The following is a 25,212-nucleotide window of genomic DNA, read 5'->3' on the forward strand; positions in this document are numbered from 1 at the left end:
TGCTAACGACCCGAAGACCGAGGCTGAAATCAGGAAAGCAACTCCTTTTTCAATAGCCCCGAAAACCATAAAATACCTAGGAATAACCTTAACCAAAAAGTAAAAGACCTCTATGATGAGAACTTTAAAAACATGAACAATGAAATTAAGGCAGAAATAAGGAAATAGAAAAAACTCCCATGCTCCTGGATTGGGAGGATTAATATAATCAAAATGGCAATATTGCCAAAGGCAATCTACAAATTCAATGCAATACCCATTAATATCCCAACACCATTTTTTAATGAAATAGAGGAAGCAATCCTGAATTTCATATGGAACAATAAAAGATCTAGAATAGCAAAAACAATCCTAAGAAGAACGAACAGTGCTGGAGGAATTACAATACCCAACTTCAAGCTGTATTATAAAGCTATAGTAATAAAAACAGCTTGGTATTGGCACTGGAACAGGCCTGAAGACCAATGGAACAGAATTGAAGACCCAGAAATGAACTCACAGAACTACACTTACTTAATCTTTGATAAAGGAGCTAAAACAATAGTATGGAAGAAAGATAGCCTCTTTAACAAATGGTGCTGGCAAAACTGGTTCAACACATGCAACAAACTAAAACTAGATCCTTATATATCACCCTGCACCAAAATCAATTCCAAATGGATCAAAGATCTCGAAATCAAAACAGACACCCTGAAAACACTGAAGGAAGGAGTAGGAGAAACACTTGGGCTCTTTGGCACAGGATGGAACTTCCTGAACAAAGACCCAGAAAGGCTACAAATCAAAGAAAGATTGGACAAATGGGACTGCATCAAACTGCAGAGCTTCTGCAGGGCAAAGGTCATAGCTCGCAAGATAAACAGAGCCCACAGATTGGGAGAAGATCTTTCCCGGCCATTCAACAGACAAAGGCCTCATATCTAAAATATATGCAAAACTAAAAAAATTACCTTTTTCCAAAACAAAACCGCAAAGAACCAATAGCCCCCTCATCAAGTGGGCTAAAGACTTACAAAGAGACTTCTCTGATAAGGAAATGAGAATGGCCAAGAGACATATGAAAAAGTGCTCTACATCGCTGGCCATAAAAGAAATGCAAATCATAACAACATTGAGATTCCATCTCACCCCAGTAAGAATGTCCTATATCAAGAAAACTAACAATAACAAGTGTTGGAGGGGATGTGGCCAAAAGGGAACCCTACTTCATTGTTGGTGGGAATGTAAACTGGTTCAGCCACTCTGGCAACCAGTATGGAGATTCCTCAGAAGGCTAAACATAGAACTCCCCTATGACCCAGCAGCCCAACTTTTGGGTACCTATCCAAAAGACCTCAAACATAATGACACTAAAGCCACCAGCAGAACAATGTTCATCGCAGCACTATTTGTCATAGCTAGAATCTGCAACCAACCCTCAGTAGATGAGTGGATCAGGAAAATGTGGTACATATACACAATGGAATTTTATGCCTCTATCAGAAAGAATGACATTGCCCCATTTCTAAGGAAATGGAAGGACTTGGAAAAAGTTATACTAAGTGAAGTGAGCTAGACCCAAAGAAACATGGACTATATGGTCTCCCTTATAAGGAATAATTAGCACAGGTTTAGGCAAGTCACAGCAGAGGATCACAGGAGCCCAATAGCTATACCCTTATGAACGCATAAGATAATGCTAAGTGAAATGAACTCCATGTTATGGAAACGATTGTTATATCACAGTTGTAACTACTTTCAACGTGCCATATGTAAATGTAGCCTCTATTATTGATGATATTCCTGTATCACCTTCCTGTTGTTGTACCTACATTATCTCTGTATCTTATCTGAGTATATTGGTAACCGGGTATACTAGTATTAGAACCAGGAAATTGGAAGGGAATACCAAAATCGATAGACACAGGGTAAAAAAAAGACAAACAACTACAAAAGCAATACTTACAAACTGTTTAGTGAAAATGAAGTGAACAACCTAACAACTCATGGCGGGGGAGGGGAAAGGGAAAGGGGGAGGGGGGAAGGGGAAATGAGGGACAAGGTATCAAACAGTACAAGACATGTATCCAATGTCTAATGTATGAAACTGTAACCTCTCTGTAGTTCAGTTTGATAAAAAATATATATAAAAAGATTATAGGGAAATACATATTCTTGTGATATTTTATAATTTATATTTATACACTCACAAATATATGCCAACACACATATCTAGGCCATATTACTGAAAACTTCCTTTTTGAAGCACTTTACACTTATGTGTAAGAATAGCATAAGGAGGTTGGGGATTTAGCTCAGTAAAAGAGCACTTGCCTGGCAATTGCAAAGCTCTTGAGAAGAAAACAATAGCACAGGAATCCCACATGCATGTGGTCATGAGGTAAGAATCACATTTACTGCACGCAGGTGGTCTGGCAGGTTAGACCTAGTAAGCAAGCAGAATTACTGTTAGTGATTACAATTCCAGTAAACTCTGGTAAACAAAGCTATCAAAGAAATACAATTTCTGGTCTTGTTTCTAGGTGTGACTGGTCTCATCCTTAAATCTTTCACTTCCTATTGACCCCTATACAGAGTGGTCTTCCTCATTACTTTTTTTTTTTTTTTTTTGGCCAGTCCTGGGCCTTGGACTCAGAGCCTGAGCACTGTCCCTGGCTTCTTCCCGCTCAAGGCTAGCACTCTGCCACTTGAGCCACAGCGCCGCTTCTGGCCGTTTTCTGTATATGTGGTGCTGGGGAATCGAACCTAGGGCCTCGTGTATCTGAGGCAGGCACTCTTGCCACTAGGCTATATCCCCAGCCCCCTCATTACTTTTTTTGCCTAGGTCAAGCTGCTTTGGGCTCCTGTTAGTTGGCTTAGGTTTGCCCCTCCCCAGGCCCACCTACTTAGGTACTTGAGAAAGGGGGTTCCCCTACACCTTTCACTTGGTTTCCTCACCTTCAGTTTTATGTTCTAGTTACAAATGTCTGTCGAAAATAGAAAAACTCCACTCAACTTTACATTACACATTATCACTTCATTATGTAAGAAATATACCTTGTGACGTAGTTGACAATATAGCTTTGGGTGAGCATAGAGAATGATCAGCAAGTATTCTGTAAGGACATGGGTGTGTGTCAGCCCCAGAGTTTCAGGACAGAGGGCTCTGCAGCCACCCAGCTCATTCTTCTTGCTCTGCCAGCAAGCTACATAAGCAACACTGAACTTTCTCTTCCCCAATATAACTTTCCCTATAGATTTTCTAGATCATTGGTGGAAAAATCCAGTTGCATTAGTTTTCTGAAGGTAATTCTCCTTCCTTTCCAGTTTTTTCAAAACATTGTTTGAAATGTATGCTCAGCCTCCTTACTAATATAATTCTCATTGATTTCCCAAGGAATGTCTTCTTTAGAAACTATTATGAGAAATGTAGTTGCTTTCAGGTGAAGGAGCCAAAATTATTTTAAAGAAAATATACAAAAACAAAGTCAATAAATACCTATCATTACCAAATCTCTCTCTCTCTCTCTCTCTCTCTCTCTCTCTCTCTCTCTCTCACACACACACACACATACACACACATAAAACTACATGAATCCTTTGAGATGTTTTGCTTATATGGCTGGAGAGCTCTATGCATGAAAAGAATTTGGTGATATTTCTTGTATAGTGATTTACTGCTTATAAATAGACCATATTTTGTCAAAAACCTCTAAATTTATTTTCCAGTTATTATATTTTTTAAATCTAAGCTTTTCTAAATGAATATCAAGAGAAGTATAGTTTTCAGGCCTTTGCAAATTCTAAAAGAATGTTTCCCATGAATAACAATTACATATATATATATAATGTATATAATAAAGGGGATGGACTTTTTCAAAGTATACTGTATTAAGTCTATGGAATTATCACAATGAAACTCCCTCATATTATTAATGTGTGTTAAATCAAAAATAAAATAAATTTAAAATTTTTGAAATGAAATTTTAAAGAATTTGAGTTTACTATCTGGTCAGTCACCTTATTTTCCCTGAAAGACATGGTGGTGTTGTTACCGAAGCATTAGGGACTGTTTTCTGGATACAAAGGACTTAGCAAGAAAGAACAGGTTAACAAATAAGACCCACTAATTGTAGCAGCACCCTCCCAACACCTAGTTGGAAAGGCAATAAGGACAAATGGGCTATTTTCTACTTTATCATGGCATTTATAAAGGAGACAAGAAAAGAGACAGCTGCATTTATTTCTCCCTTCATTTGTATAATACTTGCCCTATTCCCCTGCTCCACCTTTTCCAACACATTCTAATGTGGTTATTAGAGTAACCATTGTGAACATCATTGACTCCATTCAAGTAATACTTAATCTCTATTACCCAGAGGTTAGAAGTCAAAAGCCAATCATGCATATCAGTGATTTCAAAGGAGGACTTAACTGAACCATGGAAGGCTGGACTTAAGGAAGGGAAGAGATGTGCATCTGTTTGGGATGTCAAGCTCTTACCTTAAACTCATAAAAGAAATGGTGAATTGAATTTTCTGGCAAAATATTGTACTTTAAAAAAATGTGACATTTAATACCTATTTGCCTTTGCAGAAAAGATTTAAAGCAGTTACTTAACCACCTTGTCTCTCAATCAATAGAATGAAAGAAATGTTTACAATTGCTGGTCATAGTGAAGACTTTCTATGGAAATGTTTCCCTGTTTATAAAAATTGAAATTATTTAAACATTTAAAAATTCTCAAATAAATTAATTTTATGTAAATGTCTCTATGAAGCTAATGGAGATAAATCAAAATGTATATAGAATTTAAGATAAAGGTTTTCCTCTTTACAAGGGTCCCTTGATAGTCTCCCTTTTGTAATGTGAATAACATTGTGCTTATGCAACCAATTTCATCTATCTGCTTATAACATTTAGCAGATATAAGGCAATACATGAATAATTTAGCAGATGCTTTATTTGTGAGTGTATTAGGTTGTGTCTGTTCACCCCTCTCTAACTCCTTTCTATCAACCAGAAAAAGGTGAGGGCAGCACAATGATAAAATGATGTAAACTGCTTTAATTCATCCTTAGTCAATCATTGCTCTTTCTTTCTCACCTGTGTGCTATTTACAACACTTAGAGGAACTCTAGTGGAAGCCATGTGGATTCTGATCATGAACCTAAGGACTTAGGAGTTCAGCACATTCTTAAGATACGATAGCAACAAATAAAGAAGAAATTTGAGCTAACTATTTTAAGAACCTGTTTGATAACATCACCTGTACTTGGGTGAAAAAAAGACAATTTGAAAGAAGAAGATAATTACACATACACATAAGTGCTTATTTCTACAGCTATGCATGTGTGTGTTTGTGTAAAATCCTTACATATCTGCATGAAAGTCATTCAAGTGATAAATTACTTTTTCTGGAGAGAATATTTTAATGTGACCACTATGTAAATGAAGTGTACAACTAAAGAGGTGGAAAAATATTTTGAAGGAATTTCCTTAGGCATAATCAACAGAGATGGATTCTTGAGAATTTAGGTCATAATCATTTTGTACCCCTTGCGCTTTAGGGATTCCTTCTATTTCCTTAGTATTAGCAGAACAGAAACTTCCAAGGGAAGTTGGGACACTGACAAGTTTCCAGAAGTGGCACTGTGGCTCAAGTATTAGAGTGTTAGCCTTGATCAAAAAGAAGCGGGGGGGGGGGGGGGGGGGGGGGGGGGGAGGGGGGGAGGGGGGGCTGGGCTGGGGATATGGCCGAGTGGCAAGAGTGCTTGCCTTCTATACCTGAGGCCCTGGGTTCGATTCCCCAGCACCACATATACAGAAAACGGCCAGAAGTGGCGCTGTGGCTCAAGTGGCAGAGTGCTAGACTTGAGCAAGAAGAAGCCAGGGACAGTGCTCAGGCCCTGAGTCCAAGGCCCTGGACTGGCAAAAAAAAAAAGAAGCCAGGGATAGAACTCAGGCCCTGAGTCCAAGCCCCAGGACTGGCAAAAAAAAAAATGACTAAACATAGAACTCTCCTGTGATCCAGTAATCCCATTCCCAGGCATTTCCCAAACAATCATAAACAAGGCCACACTAAAGCTACCAGCACAACTATGTTAACTGAAGCATTGTTTACCATGGCTAAGCTATGGATGACCAACCCAGATGCCCCTCAGATGAATGGATCAAGAAAATGAGTGATATTATATATATATATATATATATATATATATATACACATACATACACACAATGGAATTCAGAAAGAATGACATTGTCACATTTGTAAGAAAATGGAAAGAAAGACTTGGAAAAATATCATATTAAGGGGAGGGGGAATGAGAGAGGAGGTAACAAACAGTACAAGAAATGTATCCAATGCCTGAAGTATGAAACTGTAACAGCTCTGTATATCAGTTTGATAATAAAAAAATTAAAAATTTAAAAAATTTTTAAAAAATCATATTAAGTGAAGTAAGCCAAACCTAAAGAAACATAGGCCCCATTGTTTTCCAAATTAGTAATAATTAGTAAAGGGTCTAGGATAATCCTAGCAGTGGATCACAATAGCTAAATAGCTATGTATATAAGACCATATAAAATGATGCTAATTGAAATGAACATATGTAAAACATATGTAAAAAGAGGTTGTTTTTTTTTTTAATTCATTGAATGAAGTTATTTCTTTTATCTTTCAATTTTTTTTCATTGGTTTATGATAAGCTTTGGTTGTTACTCTTTGGTTGGTTGCTTTGTTTTTTTGGTGCCCTGTGTCTAATATATACATTTATCTGATTTGGAGGAGGGAAGGGAAATAATAAACTGGTGAGACAAAGGAAAAAGGGTGAGCCAATGAAATAACTATACTCACAAGACACTATATTGGAAATGTACTTTACAATTTGGGGGGCAGGGGAGTCAGGGGGAGGGATAACATTACTAGACAAGAAATATATTCATTACTTTATGTAACTGTAAGTCCTCTGTGCACCACCTTTACAATAAAATAAAATAAAATTTAAAAAATAGTTTAATAATAGACCTTCTTCTGTAAGTGTTCTAAACAACAGAAATTCAAGAGTAAGAAAAAATGTCATAGACACAGAGGGGCAAATGCAGTAGTGGTACTCACTACACACTGTTGAAAATGAACTACACAACTTGTGGACTGGGTCAGGAGAGAAAACTTGGGAGAGAGTAAGAGGAGGTATGACATTATCCAAAGAGTGTCTTCATTACCTGACTTATGTAACTGTAACTCCTCTGTACATCACCTTTTTAATGACCAAATCTGCTTAAATTAAGTAAAACTGATTAGAAAGTTTGAAGCCATGTCTGTCAAATGTTTACCCAGATATTCATTCATGGATTTTCTATACATACATATATGTTAAATTGGTAATGCAGAACTATTGGAGGTGAACACAGTCATTCCTAATATCAGAGAAAACATAGGTTAAAAGCCCAGCACAATTCAAACCCAATCCATTATCAGAAAGTGCTAAAACATCTTAGATGAAATAAATTAGCAAAATAAATTGTATATAAGACACATCAAACTGCTTATAATGAGGAATATACAACTTAATAAAAATGCTACAAAATAATGATATATTATCAAACCTCTTTAAATAATGGAAAAGGAAAAACTTATCTTTTTTTCTTTTTATAATTTTATTGTTATGATTAATGTGTTGTACAAAGGGACTACACTTGCATAAGCTAGGTAATAAGTACATTTAATTTTGGGCAATGTCACCCCTTCTTTTCCTATCCCCTAATTTTCCCCCTCCCAACCCTGCCCACAAGTTACACAGGTAATTTTTCATATAGTATATAATGAATAGAATGATTGCACTTGTCACCCTTCTGCCCTCCCTTTCTGCACTCCTCCTTTTCAAAAATTTAACCTCTAGAAGTAAAAAAATTAGCAAAACAAACACCACCACTACCAACAACAACAGAAAAAAAAAAGGAAACATGTTTCCATTTCCTGGAGTTTGTTTCAATGGATAGTATTTGCAATGTTCAGACAACTTACACTTTTGTGTTCCTCCTTTAGTCAGACTGGGAAACAAGGCATGTTTACTCTCATATGTGGAAGCTAGATTAAAAAGACATGATAACCTATACAAGACTATAAGCATTAACACACAAATAGGATTTATCTGTACTGAAAGTAAAACATATTCGGTGAAATCGAGGTTATACCAATGTTCTTAGAAACTTGAAGCTGTACATTTTAAAAGATGGTATTGCTTTTTTTATTCCAGTCCTGGGGCTTGAACTGAGGGCCTGAGCACTGTCCCTAGCTTCATTTTGCTCAACTAGTATTCTACCACTTGAGCCAATGACATTTCTGGCTTTTTTTTTTTTTTTTGTACGTATGATGGTGAGGAATCAAACCCAGAGCTTCATGAATGTTAGGCAACCATTCTACCAGTAGGCTATATTCCCAGCCTCTGGTATTCCAAATATAAAGACTTACAATAACACTTAACACCTAGCAAATTACTGAAAATGTAAACCACAAAAGCATCTTTTTAATCCAATTTCAGTTTCTCCTAATCAATTTCCAGTCAGGATTTGATAGAATTTCAAGCCTATCTTCCAAGATTCCATAGTTAGAATATTCTACAAGTTTCCAATTTCTTTCAGATGCAGAGAGTTTATCTTATTAATGGAGATTATAAGGTCTATAGCTTTCCAGGCATTGATGTAGACTTCATCTCATAACAACCTGCTGCCCTTTCCCTGTTTTTTCAAGTGTCTCTAAGTACTAAAGGTTGCCCCCTTCTCTGTTCTCATCAGACTTTGTATGTACAGGTAACAAGTGTTGTGGCTAAGAATACAGATGCAAAAGCCAGAACTCAGGGTCAGAGCTTTTTGTGATGCCTTTGAGTGCTATATTGCAGGTTATCCCCAACTTAGCTGCATTTTTCACCTAAAAAAGTTGAAGTAATAATAGTCGTCTATTTCATGGGGTGTTGTGTAGTAAGACATGGTACCTATCAAGCACTAAGAACAATGGCTGGTTCATAGTTGTGTTTAGTAAATGCCAGTTATTATTGTCTTGAATGACATGGTTTTTGTACATGGGAAGAAGCTGAAGTTTTATTTACCTTGAAATGAAACAGAAGTGTGGTGTAATAGCATAGGATGGGGGCGGGGGGTAACAATCACAATGCTCTATCTGAAAAAGTTGAAATTTTCCTTTCTGTTAACTTGCTCATTAACATTTAAGAAGAAACCGAAGAAAGTGTAACTCTCCAGTCCTATCAGCATAGCTATCCAGAACAAATAGTGTTGATTATTGTTCCATGGCTTTGGGGCATCAATGGCTCACATCTATAATCCTAGCTAATCAGGAGGCTGAGATACAAGTATCAAAACCAGTCAAGCAGACAAATCCAGAAGACTCTTATCTCCAATTATCTAAGAAAAAGCCAGAAGTGGAGGTGTGGTTTAAGTAAGAGAGCTAGAGAGAGTGCAAGGCCCAAAGTTGAAGCTCCAGATTAGGCAGAAAGAAAAGGAAGAAAGGAAGGGAGGAAGGAAGAAAGGAAGGATGCAAGGAAGGAATAAAGAAAGGAAGAATGAATGAAGGAAACAAAGAGAAAGAAAAAGAAAGAAGGAAGGAAAGAAATAAAAGAAGGAAAAAAGGAAGAGTGAAAGGAAGGAAAAGAAAATGCTCTACTTCCTACAGTTGATAGAGGGAGAACACTTTAAATTAACCTAAGAATAATCAGATATCTCTGAAAAGGATAAAATTAAAATTAAAATTGTATTTTGAAGCTTCCTAGTACTATTTTTGTCCAACATGCAGATCCACAGTGCTGCTTGTTGAATAATGTTCACAAATACAATCATTTTAATAAAATACCTATCTTTATCTTTCTTTTTTTTTTGCCAGTCTAGGTCCTTGAACTCAGGGCCTGAGCACTGTCCTTGGCTGCTTTTTGCTCAAGGCTAGCACTCTGCCACTTGAGCCACAGTGCCACTTCTGGCCATTTTCTATATATGATGTGCTGAGGAATCCAAACCAGGATTTCATGTGTACGAGACAAGCACTCTTGCCACTAGGCCATATTCCCAGCCCATGTTTATCTTTCTATACATATATTATTGCAGCTTCACATCTAAGTCATTCTTCACAGTAAGTGCTGGTCTCATTTCCTCATATATGTCCATGAATCTTGTTAACATTCCCACAAAGAATACCTCTCAGATAAATTTTCTTTATATCTTCTAGTTTTAGAGAGAAAGAAAGAGAAGAGGAGGAGGATAAGAAGAGAAAGCAAGAGAGATAGTCCAACAGATAGGAGAAACAGAGACAGGCATACTTTTGCTACTTGGAAACAGTGGGTCCCACCAGGCAACTTGGCTCCCACCAGTAATCCTAGCTACTCAGGAGGAGACTGGATGCCAGCCCTGGCAAGAAAATCCATGAGACCCTTATCTCCAAGATACTACTCAAAAAAAGCCAGAAGTGGCACTGTGGTTCAAGTGGTAGAGTGCAAAGAAGCTCAGGGACAGTGCCCAGGCCCTGAGTTCAACCCCCAGGACTGGAGAAAAAAAGGCAAAAAGAAAAAGAAAGAAAGAGAGAAAGAAAAAGAGAAAGAAAGAAAAAAAAGAAAGAAAGAAAGAAAGAAAGAGGAAGAGAGAGAAAGAGAGGGAGAAAGGGAGGGAGCAAGGAAGGAAGGAAGGAAAGGAGGAAAGGAAGGAAGGAAGGAAGAAAGGAAGGAAGGAGAAAGGAAGGAAGCAGAAAGGAAGGAGGGAAGGGAAGGAAGGAAGGAAGGAAGGAAGGAAGGAAGGAAGGAAGGAAGGAAGGAAGGAAAGAAGGAAAAAGAAAGGAACGTGAAAGGAGGGAAGCCAAAAGGAAGGAAGGAAAGGAAAGGAAAGGAAGAAAGAAAGAAAGAAAGAAAGAAAGAAAGAAAGAAAGAAAGAAAGAAAGAAAGAAAGAAAGAGAGAGAGAGAAAGAGAGAAAGAAAGAAAGGAAGGAAGGAAGGAAGGAAGGAAGGAAGGAAGGAAGGAAGGAAGGAAGGAAGGAAGGAAGGAAGGAAGGAAAAAAGGATCCAGATATCAGGATGGTCTTTTTCACACTCTCTAGAAAGCCATTACATGCATTATTTTCACATAATTAAACCATCAAAGGGGTTGCAAGATAAGCTTTAAGATATTTATTTCAGCTAAGTTACATTAATGAGGATTTTTATTGTTTTTATTGTTATTTTTAGTTTGCAAAGGAGTTGCCATTCGGCAAAGCAATTTCTGGTTGCAATGCATAATGATCAATGTCACTCCTTTCATCTTTTTCCCCCATTCATTCCAACCCCACCAACTCCCTAACTTTTCTTAATTTTGTAGGGTACAGATTTTGATCCCTGCATGTGGTTATATATCAACATTTTTCATATATTTTAGTCTTCTTTCCTAGTATATTTTCCTATTTTCTATTGTTTATCTGTTGGCCTGTCTTTCTCTTTTATTCTCTCTCTCTCTGTCTCTTTCTCAATGAAAGGCAAGAAAAAAGCTAACTTTAATACCCTGAGTTGCATGTGTACTACTCGATTAATGTGCTTGTGAATACTTAATAAGGACATGTGAATATTCACAGTGATGTTTATTAATTCATAAAGCAGCTGCTGGAAGGCATCTAGCAGAAAAAGAGAGGGGGAGGGAGAGGGAAAGAGAATCAGAGGGAGAGAGACATCTTTTTCCAAACAGAAGCCTCTTGGCAGCTATCAGGCCTTTTCCCTGCATGGTCATTTGGAGAACAGTCTTGGTATGGAAACCGATGGCTCTTTATATGCCCTGGGAAAGGAATCTCTCCAGCCAGCAGGAGGCCAAGGCATAGGAGGATCAAATTTGAATCCCCCAATGTGCGCAGAATGAAGTAAAAAACATAATGAGACTAGTAGAGTCATCGGCTCATTTCAATTATTTTTAATTGTTTTCAGATGCTGCCCGGCATGCTTCATTTAGTTCTGCAATAAATGGAGCATACAGCAATGGTGGCAGATCTCACTGAGACCCTAAGGAAGTATCTCACAGGAAATGATGAAAAATAATGGGAATGTTGCATGCATTGAAGCATGCATCACACAGATGAGATGGAAAACAAAGAAAGGCAGGGTAGGAGAACCAGAGTCCATGTATCTTCCATCACCTAAGAAGTACAGGAATCCTTGCTGTGAGTCTCTTACTGCCATTCAGAACATTAGTAGTAAACCTTAACTTTCATGCAGTGACTGGGAGCTTTTACTACCCTCCTCTCTTCTGTGGTACTTCCACCTTTCCAGAAAAGACTCACTGTACTTTAGGTATTTCAGAGGCCAATAGACATACAATGAACATAAAGTAACAGAATAGTTTTTATCCATAATCTGACAGTGTTGTTAAACCAAAAACACCTCCACACACCACCCTGGACTGAAACTTGAGTCATCATTTACAAACTTTTGCAACTAAATGACTTTGATTTTACATGGTCACATTCATTGGTACTTACATTTCTAATTTCTACTGCAATTTTGTAAGCTTAGTTTTCTAAGTTCAACGAAGTAACTAACATCTTTCTTTTCTTTTCTTTTAAATACACATTTAAACAACCTGAAATTTACTTTGATTTTCTACAAGTTGTGAACAAATAACTCTATGTTCTCTCAAATACTCAATTTACATACATTTATTTTATTTTATTTATTTATTGCTACTGAGGTTGGAACTCAGGATACTGTACTTGCTAAACAAGCACTGCAATTCAACTCAAAACTTTTATAATTTCTATAACCATATACATTTGCAGGGTTATATTTATATGTAGAGATTATTCAATGATTGTTGGTCTATTCTGGAAATACCTTTTAAAATATTCCAGATATAGATATTTAAAAATAAATAAAATGTTTCCTTCCTTCCCTCATGCCTTCTTCCTTCTTCTTCTCTCTTTGTCTCTTCCTTCCTTTCTTCCTTCCTCTTTCCTGCCCTTGTTTCTTCCCTTCTTTCCTTCCCTCATCCCTTCTTCCTTCTCTCTCTTTGTCTCTTCATTCCTTTCTTACTCTTTCGCTCCCTCCCTTCCTCCCTCCCTTCCTCCCTCCCTCCCTCCCTCCCTCCCTCCCTCCCTCCCTCCTCCCTTCCTTCCTTCCTTCCTTCCTTCCTTCCTTCCTTCCTTCCTTCCTTCCTTCCTTCCTTCCTTCCTTCCTTCCTTCTTTTCTTCCTTTCTTCCTCCTTGTGCTTGTTTATTTGCTGATGATTCTTAGGTTTGAAATAAGAGTCTTGTGCTTTCTAGACAGATTTTCTACCATTGAATGACATGTCTAATCTTATTCTCCGCTAGTTATTTTTAAGATAGGGTCTCATTTCTTCCCTGGCTTAGTTCCTGGACTGAGATCCACCCAGTTTAGCTTTCCCATAGTTGCTGGGTTGATAGGGACCTGCTACTACATCCAGCCTACCTTCCTTGGAATGGAGTCTTACCTACTTTTCTGCCTAGGCTGACCTGGAACAGCACTTCTAATTTCAACCTTCCATGCAGCTTAGAATGACATCTACCCATCACCATACTTGGCTATTGGTTAAGAAGAACGAAATTTTCTGCCTGATTGGCTCCAAACCATAATGCTGTAATTCTCAGATTCTCAAGTAGATAGGATTGCAATACTGTGTGCCAGTCATGCCAGGCTATATTTTTTTTATTCTGACATAAAAATCATTAAATGTTTTCAAACTTGAGGCATGTGTTTATTTTTTAAGCACATTTAATTAAAGTTTGTCTTTCAAATGTTATTGAGTCACTTTATTTTAAAAATCATTTAGTAAAATATGAATACATGTAAATTCATTGCCATTTCTAAAGTATTTGAACTATAATCATTTTTATTTCAATTTTTCCCAATCTTTTCTTTTTAGATTCCTTGCTCATTGTTTGTTTACTAATATGTTGGGATATGTGTTTTTTGTTTTTATATATTTATTACTTCTGTTGTAGAGCTGACTCCATCTTGATTAGGGAAACATGGTAGGAAATGGGGGAAATACAGCTGACTCCATCTTGATTATTAGGTCAGCCTGACCCCAAAATTCTGCTTCTGTAAATGGATTGCTTAACTTATTTGCTCTACCCCCTGCATCAACCTCCTACATCTGTGCCATGCTTGCTTCACTTGTTCTTTGCTGTACCCCTGCAACAAGTCCCTACATCTGTGCTACACTTTTACATTTTGAGGACAATTTGAGGACTGCTCGGTGTCACGGTGGCAGTGCCAAAGTCTACACTGTGTCCCTGGCTGGTTAGCCCACTTTTCACTGGTGTAGTTTCAACTCCCCAGTCTGTGTTGCATCCCAGGCCAGTAAATTTGCTTTATGATTCCCCAAATCCATCTTTTCACTTGAGACTGTCTCTGAGTGGTGGACTCTTGGAGGAACAGGGAATCCCCTCTCTCAAACCCCATAACATTTCTAACCCCGTAACAACATCCTTACAAAATACATACAAGTTTTTCTATATTCTAGAACCTATAATTCTGTCAACTTTGTATGTATCTAAGCAGAGGTTTAATATTGAAGTCTGAGATCACAACTATTTTTATATAAAATTTGATGAAATTTAGTCTGTTCTCTTCTATAATTTTGTGCTTTGTTATTCTAATGTTAAGTGAGCTGTGAATGTTTTGGACAAAATATAATCTTTTTTTTTCAGTTTCTTCATGAAATTATTTTCAGGAATGGACTTTAGCCATTTGTCATCTAATACTTCCTGTTATACTTCAATACCTCTCATAGCTACTGTGTGATTATCTCTCTGATTTTGATTTTGGGGCTTGAGTTGAAAGTTCTTTTGTCAGACTATAATGTTTGTTTATAGATTAGAGAAGCCGAAGCCCTAATGTATTTCAATATCTCTTTCCCAGTGCCTTCACTTTGTATTGCTTGGCAACATAAAGCAAAGTTGATGAGCACTACCCAATTGCAATATCTAAGCATCAATGATCTATTTCAGGATCACCAGGTCTTCTCTCATTTGAGGATTGTATATACTAAGCTACTGATACTGATGAATTTTGAGTCTGTTTTCACCAATTTAGTCAATGCAGAACTACATACATATTGTATTTTCCCTAGCAAATATATATACATATATGGTTGTAAATTTAATCCTAACTAAAAGCTTTTGTTTCTATATGCCTTTTCTTATTGTCCTCTTCTGTATTAGAGGGATTGTCTCTTCTATATATGTACACATATATAAAATCTATAATCTAACTTGTCTACTTTATTACAAAATATAGCCTATTCCTCTCCTTTCTTCTACTTCCTTTTGTCCTTCCCTCTTTCTTTATTTCCTTCCTCCCTCCCTTCCTTCGTACCTTCCTTCTCTCCTTTTTTAAAAAATGTTGAGGTTGGAACTTATACATGGATACTATATTGCTGAGATATATCCTGAGCCCCTGTCTATGTTCATTGAAGATAATCTATTTGATCTGTTTTGAAAAAATATAACAAATCATGTAGCTAAATGAAGCATACCCTAATTAACACCATCTGCAATGAAATTAGATAAAGTTTCCTAATGATCAGTGATTTTCTCTTTAGTTACCAGTACTAATGTTAAATTTTCAAACAAAATTTGAAGGAGATATCTTAGAATAATGGAGCCTGCAGCCACATTATGTCAAAAAAACAAAAAACCTCCACTCTGTTTATAGGTTATAAAAACATCCAAGACAGCAATGACATAGGCATTTCATTTTTACTTCATGTATAATTGATGTATTTATTCTTTGGTGAATTTTTGAGGTATTTTTCCATGCATTACTGATGTTCATAAAATCATTCATGAACACTAGTGATAACATTTTTGGGGACAGATGAAAGGCAGAATAGAGTGCTTATAAAATTGAAAATAAGTAGGCACAAGATACCTGGAAACTCTTAAACTAGAATTTTCCTTTTATTCTTTATATAACATAATCCCAAGTTTACTCCATAATGTCATCTATTTACAGATTCTATTTTCTTTCTTTCTTTCTTTCGTTCTTTTTTTTTTTTTTTTTTTTTTTTTTTTTTTTTTTTGCTGGCTCTTGGGTTTGAACTCTTGTTCTCCATGACCTTTTCTTGTTTGTTTTGTTTTTTCTTATTTGCCTGTGCTGGGGCTTAGAACTAGGGACTTGGTACTGTCCCTGAGCTGCTTTCTTTGCTCAAGGCTAGCTAGCACTCTACCACTTTAGCCACAGCACCACTTCTGGCTTTTCCTGTTTACTTGGTATGGAGGAATTGAATGCATGAGGAATTCATGCATGCTGGGCAAGCACTCTACCAATAAGCCATATTCCCAGTCCCTCCGATGGCTTTTTCAACAAAGCCTGGTGCTCTATAACTTTAGTCAAAGATTAATTTATGGATTTTAGATGGCTAATTGGAGATAACATACTCAGGCATTTACCTGCCCAGGCTGGCTTCAAACTACAATACTCAGAATTCAGCCTCTTGAATAGCTGCGATTATAGGCATGACCCACCAGCACCTGGCTTCAGATACTTATTTTCTCTGTTGCAAACAGAAGATTCAGATGTATCTGTGTTCTTTCTCCAAACTTTATTATGGTCCAGTAGACCACCTTTAATCTTCAAAACAAACAAACAGAAAAGAATGCTAGTCTTATATGTGCTTGTATATTTGTAAATCATATTTGTAACTCAAAATATGCTTTCAAAAATCTAATTCCTATTTTATACCACTCCAAGTATTTCTTTCAAAAACATGGAATGCGGGCTGGGGATATAGCCTAGTGGCAAGAGTGCCTGCCTCGGATACAGGAGGCCCTAGGTTCGATTCCCCAGCACCACATATACAGAAAACGGCCAGAAGCGGCGCTGTGGCTCAAGTGGCAGAGTGCTAGCCTTGAGCAGGAAGAAGTCAGGGACAGTGCTCAGGCCCTGAGAGTCCAAGGCCCAGGACTGGCCAAAAAAAAAAAAAACCATGGAATGCTATCTCCAATAGAAAATGTGTACAAAAATTATTTTATCATTATTTTTACATATAAATCAGGCCTGTCTTTTCTGCCTTCAAAATTGTTCAATCAACTGTAATTCACAAATACTTTCCTATTCCTCAAAATTTGGAGCAATCCTTTTTTCTTATATATTTAAGGTATTTTTAAAAATCTATTTGGTAATTAGATGCCTAAAGACTTACGTTATCTTTTATTTTGTAACTGAAGTTTAATGAGATTAACAGTTCAAATTTTAATCACTGGTATTTACATTAATTAGAAGTCTTATTTATTTTGTTCCTGTGGCTTCCTTACATTTTTGTCTCTAAGACAAGTGCTCTCTTTGCCTCATGTTAAGCCCAGGCTCCAGAACTTGGTAAACAGATATTCTTAACTAATCAGAATTATTGCTCATTGTGTTCCTTGGATCTGTGCCTAAATGAAAGGACTGAATTTCAGGTCTGAATCTGATTCCTTCTCATGATGATATAGTTCAAGATTATCATCTCTGTTTTATCAGAACTCACTCTGAACCTCATTGCTTTACTCTCTGATACTGACTGGGGTTCTCTTGCCTGGATTTCAACCACCTGACTTCTCCTTAACTACAACATGGCTCAGTATGTATTCTGGACCATTTTCCTATTTGTAGATTTCCTCTAGAATGCCCGGCTTACTCAGCTTTCATCAGCTCTTTAGCTTGGCACCCACTATATACAACTCCTCCTGATGTATATCTCTTAACAAAGCCTACACCTACCTCAGTCATCATGTCTAAACTCTCTTCAAAACTTTCTGGTTTTCTCACTGATTCATAAATGAACCAACTCCTCCAAATACAGTATGAACTGATAGAAGAAGGATATGAGTTCATAAAAGTCACCCAGAGAAAAAGTCCCCAAGAGAAGGTTATGATTCAACAGAAGCAAACGTTAGTAAGTTGAAATGATAGAAAATTGACCAAAGACCATTGATTGTATTATTTTTCTACTTTCTTGTATTTCATAGACAAATGAATTTTATTTCTTTAAATTTGCCACATATTTATTTAGAGCTAGTGTGCTAAGATTGACTCATGCTTATTGCAGTATGATATAGTTTAAAGAATATAGCCACTATAAATATCATTGTGCCAATTAGATTTAACCCATTATGCTTAACATAATTCCAGCAGTTATTAGTATGAACTTGGTAACCTTAAGAAGGTCTTCTTCTTCTTCTTCTTCTTCTTCTTCTTCTTCTTCTTCTTCTTCTTCTTCTTCTTCTTCTTCTTCTTCTTCTTCTTCTTCTTCTTCTTCTTTTTCCAGTCCTGGGGCTGGGACTCTGGGCCTGAGCACTGTCCCTGGCTTCTTTTTTTTTTTGGTCAAGGCTAGCACTCTGCCACTTGAGCCACAGCACCAGTTCTAGCCGTTTTCTATATACGTGGTACTGAGGAATTGAACCCAGGGCTTCATGTATATGAGGCAAACACTCGTGCCACTAGGCCATATTCCCAGCCCCTTAAGAAGGTTTTCAAAATAGTGGTTAGGGAAGAATCTAATGCGCAGGTAAGAGTTAACAATAAACAAGTGGACTTGACAGAGACTATTTTTTCCAATAAATATGAGGAAAATGGGTCATTGCTTAAGGAGATAAACGGATTTTTGTTGTTTATTGTCTAAGTGGTTATTACTTTTTGTTTATATATGTGTATATATAAAGCATGGTTTGTTTTCTAATAAAAATGTGGGTGCAACTGCTAACTGTAGCCTGGCATATAGAAGTGAGGAATGATGAGTCTTTCTTAAAAGACAATTATATGAAAGTAATAGGGTAAAGCATTCACTTCAGCAAAGAATAGGATCATTTTTTCTCGTGCAGAGAAGAATATATCCAAGAGGTAATAAGTATTTATTTGAGCTAAAATGCTGGTGGGATTTTTTTTTCTTTTTGAATGGCCTAGACTTATTTCCAGCCACATATCACAGTGATTTGATCTCCATGTAGTGAGAATATCAGAGGTAGAATTGGAAGTCTCTGATATGAAAAGAGGATTTGGAAGTCTTATAATGACTATGATAAGATCCCTAGAATATATGGCAATAAGAACTGGGTATCTATAGACATCTTGTAGCATTATTGCATGGTAGCCATAAACAATGATTACCAATTAGCCTACACCAGTTCTATCTATATTAGAAACAGAAAGATTAGTTGTACATCAGTAAATACATTATCAAGTACATCATTCTTACTTTTAATACTTATTTCCTTGAATAATATATGCACTTTTGAGTATGAATTCATATTCTATTTCTTATAACTCAAATTTTCCATAATGCTTAACATATGAGTTGAATAGCAAGTATAACACAAAGTAGTTCATTGATTACTCTCATAAATATCAAATAAGATTTGATCTTTATTTTTTCTCTAAACATCTTAAATTCCAACCTGTAGATTTGTGTTGAAATCTCTAATACTAATGAAGAACTTAGTCAAATGAAGTCATTATATTCAATGTACATTATATAAAAATTAAACTATGTAACTTGAAGGTAAGGATGGAAAAGGGAAAGGGGGGCAATGATTGAAGAGGGTGACACTAATCAACCTTCATTGCTTTCATATTCTGACATAGAGAATTGTAACCTCTTTGTAGGACTACTTAATATTTTTTGTAAAAATAATAATTTCTAGGATAGTTTTCCAAAACTAAACTATCCTTCCAGAAATTCCACAGTAGGACTTAGTAGTGACTCATTCCCAATTATAGAAATGATTCACTTTTAAAACATTACAAGATATGTATGAGAGAGAATGCAGTATTTCAGGGAAAATGTACAAATCATTTATGTAGTACATACAGGAAAAAACAGTAATAACACTCAAGTTACTCTAAGGATGGTGCAGTATATTTGTGAAATATCTGCTAAGTGATTACAGCTCACTGGTATCTGCATGATGTTTTCTGTTTTGTGGTCAGTTTGTAAGATAGTTAATTGTTTCCAAATCATGCTAACCAGTTACATAATTTCAAGTTGCATATATTGGTTGTGATATTTTCACTGAACATAAATCTATTATTCACAATACAGAAAAATAGGCCTAACTTCTTTAAACTGAGATTGTTTTAAATGGTTTCTGAAGTATGGAAAATGGGAGTAGGCTTACTAGAGAGTAATGAGTTTAAGACATGCCTTTCAATTTGTTTCCATACATAAAAGTAAGTCTATTAAAGTTCTACATGCATATATTTTAAGGAACCTAATCACAACGCTTTGGAAACATTACCTCCACCCCCATCCTGCTGTAATGTTCTCTAGAATTCATTTTTCAAAGTTTGTGTGACCACAAATAGAAAAGCCACTCCAGTACAGTATTTCCTCCCTCTGTTCATGCTGGAGTCCTACTCATTTGGCTTTTCCTCAGCAAGCAGGACTGCCCGTGAGAATTGCCCCAGAGCTCTTCACATGAAACCCTCAGAACCTGAGGAAAACCTCTGGACTTCTCAGTTTTCTTTGCTGGGTTTCTAGATGATGAAATTCCTATAACATGAATCCCATGCCCTATTGGAAAGAAGCCTGTCAAAGACACACATTATTATTGAAATATGAGGATGTTCTTGAATATTAGCCAATTTTCAAGATTGTACAAAGGTTCTTTGATATTGTGGACTAAATGACTAAAGCAGGCATTTCCCAGATGTAAGTCAAGATTCCATGGATGTTCATAAAGATAGAAGCTGAATTATTTTAGGGTACTCTGTAATTAACTTTGGGAGAATACTCCAGTAGGATTAATATTTTCATTCCAGAAGTCTAAATCCTTCCAACTTTTCTAATCCAACAACTTGTGCTACTGCTGTGCTCCTGCTGTTAAATATAGCCTTTGAGCCCTGTGGCAGTGGCTCACACCTGTAATCATAATTATTCTGGAGGCTGATACTGGAGGCTTGAAATTCAAAGCCTACTGGGGCCCAGACAGGAAAACTCAAGGACAATTCCCAGGCCGTCTCCAGAACTAGCACAAACATACTCGCATGCAAGCACGCGCACACACACACATTTTTCTGAAATATAACTAAATATGCTAAGAAAATTGGCATGATCCAGAAGTTATTATCATTAGATTTTTATTTTTATAAATACCATACGAATTCATAAAATTAGTTTAGGTGTGGCCAGATATATTTAAATTATCATTACCTATTCTTCATTAGCAACAAAATGGCTGTATTTTATATAGAACTATAATAATTTGTTCATTAAATTGATAGAAAATTACTGTAAATACAGTATTGTAATCCTTCAAACATTGACCTTTCTTCCATTTTGAAGCTTAATATTCATGTAAATTCATAAAAATAGAAGTCCATTAAAAGGGTAGTTTGGAAGTTAGCAAAATAGCCTTTTAAAGTGCATTCAGGAGTTAGAAAAAAGAAATATGATGAAATTACATTGAAAACTTCAGGAAAAAAAAACACCACCTTGTATGAAAACATGAAGTTTGCTCAATCACAGAAAAGTGACAAGCTTAAATATTAAACCAAATGTAGCCTTTTCAGAGAAACAGAAGGCTAGATGATGATAGTAAGGCAATTATAACTACTGTACTCTGGTACTAAATTGGCCTGTGTCTATCTTTGTTCATTAAACCATATAGTAGGGAGGTGAGAAAAGTTTGCTGCAATTTTAAAGACTGATTAAGGAACTCATGAGTAGGGAAAAGAGGAGTAGGAGCAAGAGGAAGTGAGAGAAGGAGAAGGGGAGGAGGGAATGTCTGAAAGGATGAGCCAGAGGACAAACATTAATCTTGTGGATGAGATCAAAGAGGAGGAGGGAGACAGTGACACATCTGGATAGCGATTCCCTTTGAAGAGGTGAGCCACATAGACAGCAGAACATTAAGGAAGGGGTATAACTTGGGCCTCCACCCATAGAAACTCCACTAATGCCAATGGTGAACCCTTCTGTGAAACTAGAGTAGGTTTTGCAGAAGAACTTTGTGAGAAATGCAAAGTTTTCCTTGGCGTGTTAGATTTTAGCCTTATATTGAGGTCTTTTAAACCACACTGTCACATTTCAGAAGTTATAGGCACAAAAGTCATAAATTTTGGAAGATCCTTATAATAAAATCAATGTACAAGAAAGGGAAGACTCAGGAATAGGTTTTTATTTTCCCTGACAGTTTGGACAGTTGTCCCTTACACATTCTAAATTAATATCTCCAGCTGTGCAATGATCCTTTTTCCTTTTGTCCACTTAGCGATTCAGTTCTTACTGTTATTTTCTATCTGCTCTTTGCCTTTTATCTTTGTCTATTGCTCCTATCTCATTGGCATTTTAACATGAGCTGTTATTACTGAAAATAGTCATGATACAATGCAGATATGAACAGCAGATAAATGTACTAAAGAAGTTGAATTAGAAAGATGCACAGTAGCAAAATGTGGAGATCCTTTGTCCTACTCAGGTAGGGAAAACAAGAGAATTAGAGGATTCCAGACTTAGCCAATACTAATACGTAGCTTAATAAATACTAAAACTTGTGATTCACAGCATAGTTACTATTAGGCATAGTCCTGAATGATTACAGGAATTAATCCAGGAAATCTTCCCTAACTAATTTTTTAACCAGATCATTCTATTATCATAATTTTCTAGGAGAATATATTGATCCAAAGAAAGGGCTCTGCCATAGGTAGTACATGGTGTAAGTGGTCTGGGTTCATTCCACTCAAGATTAAAGTTCATTTTTTAAACTATGCTATGTGAGGTAATAAAATCTATCTCACTTATTGTGGCAAAAAGCAAAAGAGGAATAATTTTTGTTTTGTTTTTCAATCTATGTTGTAAGCTCTGAGGCTTGTATTCAGTGTGTTGTGATTGTTAGGTAGTTGTTCTACCATTTGATATTTTGCCAGTCCTGGGCCTTGGACTCAGGGCCTGAGCACTGTCCCTGGCTTCTTTTTGCTCAAGGCTAGCACTCTGCCACTTGGGCCACAGCGCCACTTTTGGCCATTTTCTACATATGGGGAATCAAACCCAGGGCTTCATGTATACAAGGCGAGCGCTCTTGCCACTAGGCCCTATTCCCAGCCTGTGTTCTACCATTTGAAAAGGCCTTCAGACTTCTTTCCTTCAGTTTGTAGATAGAATCATGGTTTCTGCCAAAGACAAGTCTTGGATTATGATTTTTCTATTTCCACCTCTGGAACAGCACAAACTATAGACATGCCACCAGCTGGCTAAATCATGGAGACACAGTCTTGCTACCTTTCTACAGATTGCCTTGTTTTCATAATCAGTTTATTCCATTCATCTTTACATTAATTTATTTATATTTTCCTTTCTTTTATTTTTTTATTTTTTGTGGTAAAAATAGAATCAGGACCTTGAACATTCTAGGCAGATTCTTTACTCTGAACTATACTTTATCTAGTTATTCATAATTTTAGTATTTAACAAGTGACAATTGATTTTTTTGCCATTTACCAGGCACTACCTGTGGTCTTAGTGATATATTGGTGAGAAGCAATGATTCTAATTTGTGATTAACTCAAGTTCAATCTAATGGAAACAAAATAAATATAAATGTAAGAAAATAAACATCAAACATAATTTCATATTATTTTTAGTCCTATGAAGTAAACAAGTGGTGATATTGACTAAGCTAAGTAAGGAGGTTGATCTCTCCAAGAAAAATATCACTGAGTGCAAAACATGGAGGGGAAGGGAGAATCTGCCATGCAAAGAATTCTAAACAAAAATAATCTTTGGTTAGAGATCTACATTGGTAGTGAAATGAACAAAGGACAATAGTCTTAGAGCATCTTGTTGAAAGACTCAGGCTTGGATGTGTACATTCTGAACAGTATGTCTTCTGTTTTGTGAGCCCTTGCTTATTAACTATTGTTAATATTTCATATTGCCTGAATAAAGATATAACAATTAACAAATTTGTTTTCTAAGTCCAATAGGAAACCATAGAAGATTTTTCTATGTAGGATAGGGCTAGGCATGAGGTAGAATTACAGCTATCTCTCTAGCTAATATTTGACTAAGATGACAGTAATGTGTGAGTTAAAGAATTAACTTAGATAAACATTGCAGAAATATAGTCAGAGGATAGTAGAGGTTGGTTAGACTAGTAGTGCAAATAAAGTGAAATAAAGTTTTAAGAGATCTCACAGTTTTATCTGTAACTAACAGTCAACTCCCTCTGCTGATAGTTTGACATGAGTTAAGGAGAAAATAAATACATTGCTTTGTCTTGAATTAATTATATTTCCATTTACTGAATGGATGAAAGAAGAAAGAAATATAAAGATTTCTGTTTGAACATACTAAGTTTGACATATTTGTTGCACAAAAATAGAGGAAATATAAAATAGTCATTTAGATAGATGACTTTGACTAAATGACTTTAGAGTTTTTTTTGGAGAATTTTGTCTGAGGACTAGAGAAATAAATTTAGAGTTTTTTTTGGTAAAATTCCCAGAAGCAGATTCTAGACTGAAAATTTATATGCTACTAATTTATTAAACACACGATCCCAGAAGAAATAAAGAAAGATGTGGTAAAGAATAAAGACAGCAAAGTATAGTGGGAATTCTGGAGGAAAACTTTGACTCATTTAAAAAAGTTATTCTCTGTTTATTCTTACATAACATCTCCACCTGTGCTTAGATCGCTTTTCCCTCTATAATCTGGGGATTTCATTCTTTATGTTACATTTTCTTTGCTATGTACATTTCATTTTTCTTTTATTTACTGGTTTCTTCTCATTGGCATTTTAAGATATTAAGTCTAAATCTGGTTTAGGATGTGTGTGTGTGTGTGTGTGTGTGTGTGTGTGTGTGTGTGTGTGTATGCATGTATGTGTGTGTCCAGTTTAGGATGTATGTGTATCAAAATCTCCAAGAACATAATTATTTTATAGTTACTAATTTATTTTTTTCCACAGATAAAACCTTTCTAAACTTCTTTTCTTAACCTACTTCTTTATTTCTGCTCCTACTAATTATTATTTGGCTTCTATGACTTCACTTAAACTAGCCTTGCTAATATCATCGAAAGTACCTTTTGTCCTAAGTCAAATGGATGTGTCTCTGATGTTATCTGTGATCACTTTAGATTTTCAAACTTTAATGTTGTATTTTTAAACTTATCTTTAATAGTTTCCATTGAATTCAATATTACCAATACTGACAATCCATACTTTCTGATTTCCTTGTAACAAACATATTTCTTTCATCCTTTCAGTCTCATTTC

General features: G+C 36.1%; 1 long non-coding RNA gene across 1 annotated transcript; it reads right to left on the reverse strand.

Moving 5' to 3' along the window:
- Positions 1–3,537: 3,537 nt before the first annotated feature.
- Positions 3,538–17,888, reverse strand: LOC125357739. The gene is made up of 3 exons (XR_007212193.1): positions 17,879–17,888; positions 8,011–8,020; positions 3,538–3,656 (listed from the first exon to the last, which is right to left on the reverse strand). It is a non-coding gene; the product is annotated as an uncharacterized LOC125357739 (long non-coding RNA).
- Between the last annotated feature and the right edge of the window lie 7,324 nt (positions 17,889–25,212).

The sequence above is a fragment of the Perognathus longimembris genome, chromosome 9 (genome assembly GCF_023159225.1).
Source record: "Perognathus longimembris pacificus isolate PPM17 chromosome 9, ASM2315922v1, whole genome shotgun sequence".
NCBI classification, from domain to species: domain Eukaryota; kingdom Metazoa; phylum Chordata; class Mammalia; order Rodentia; family Heteromyidae; genus Perognathus; species Perognathus longimembris.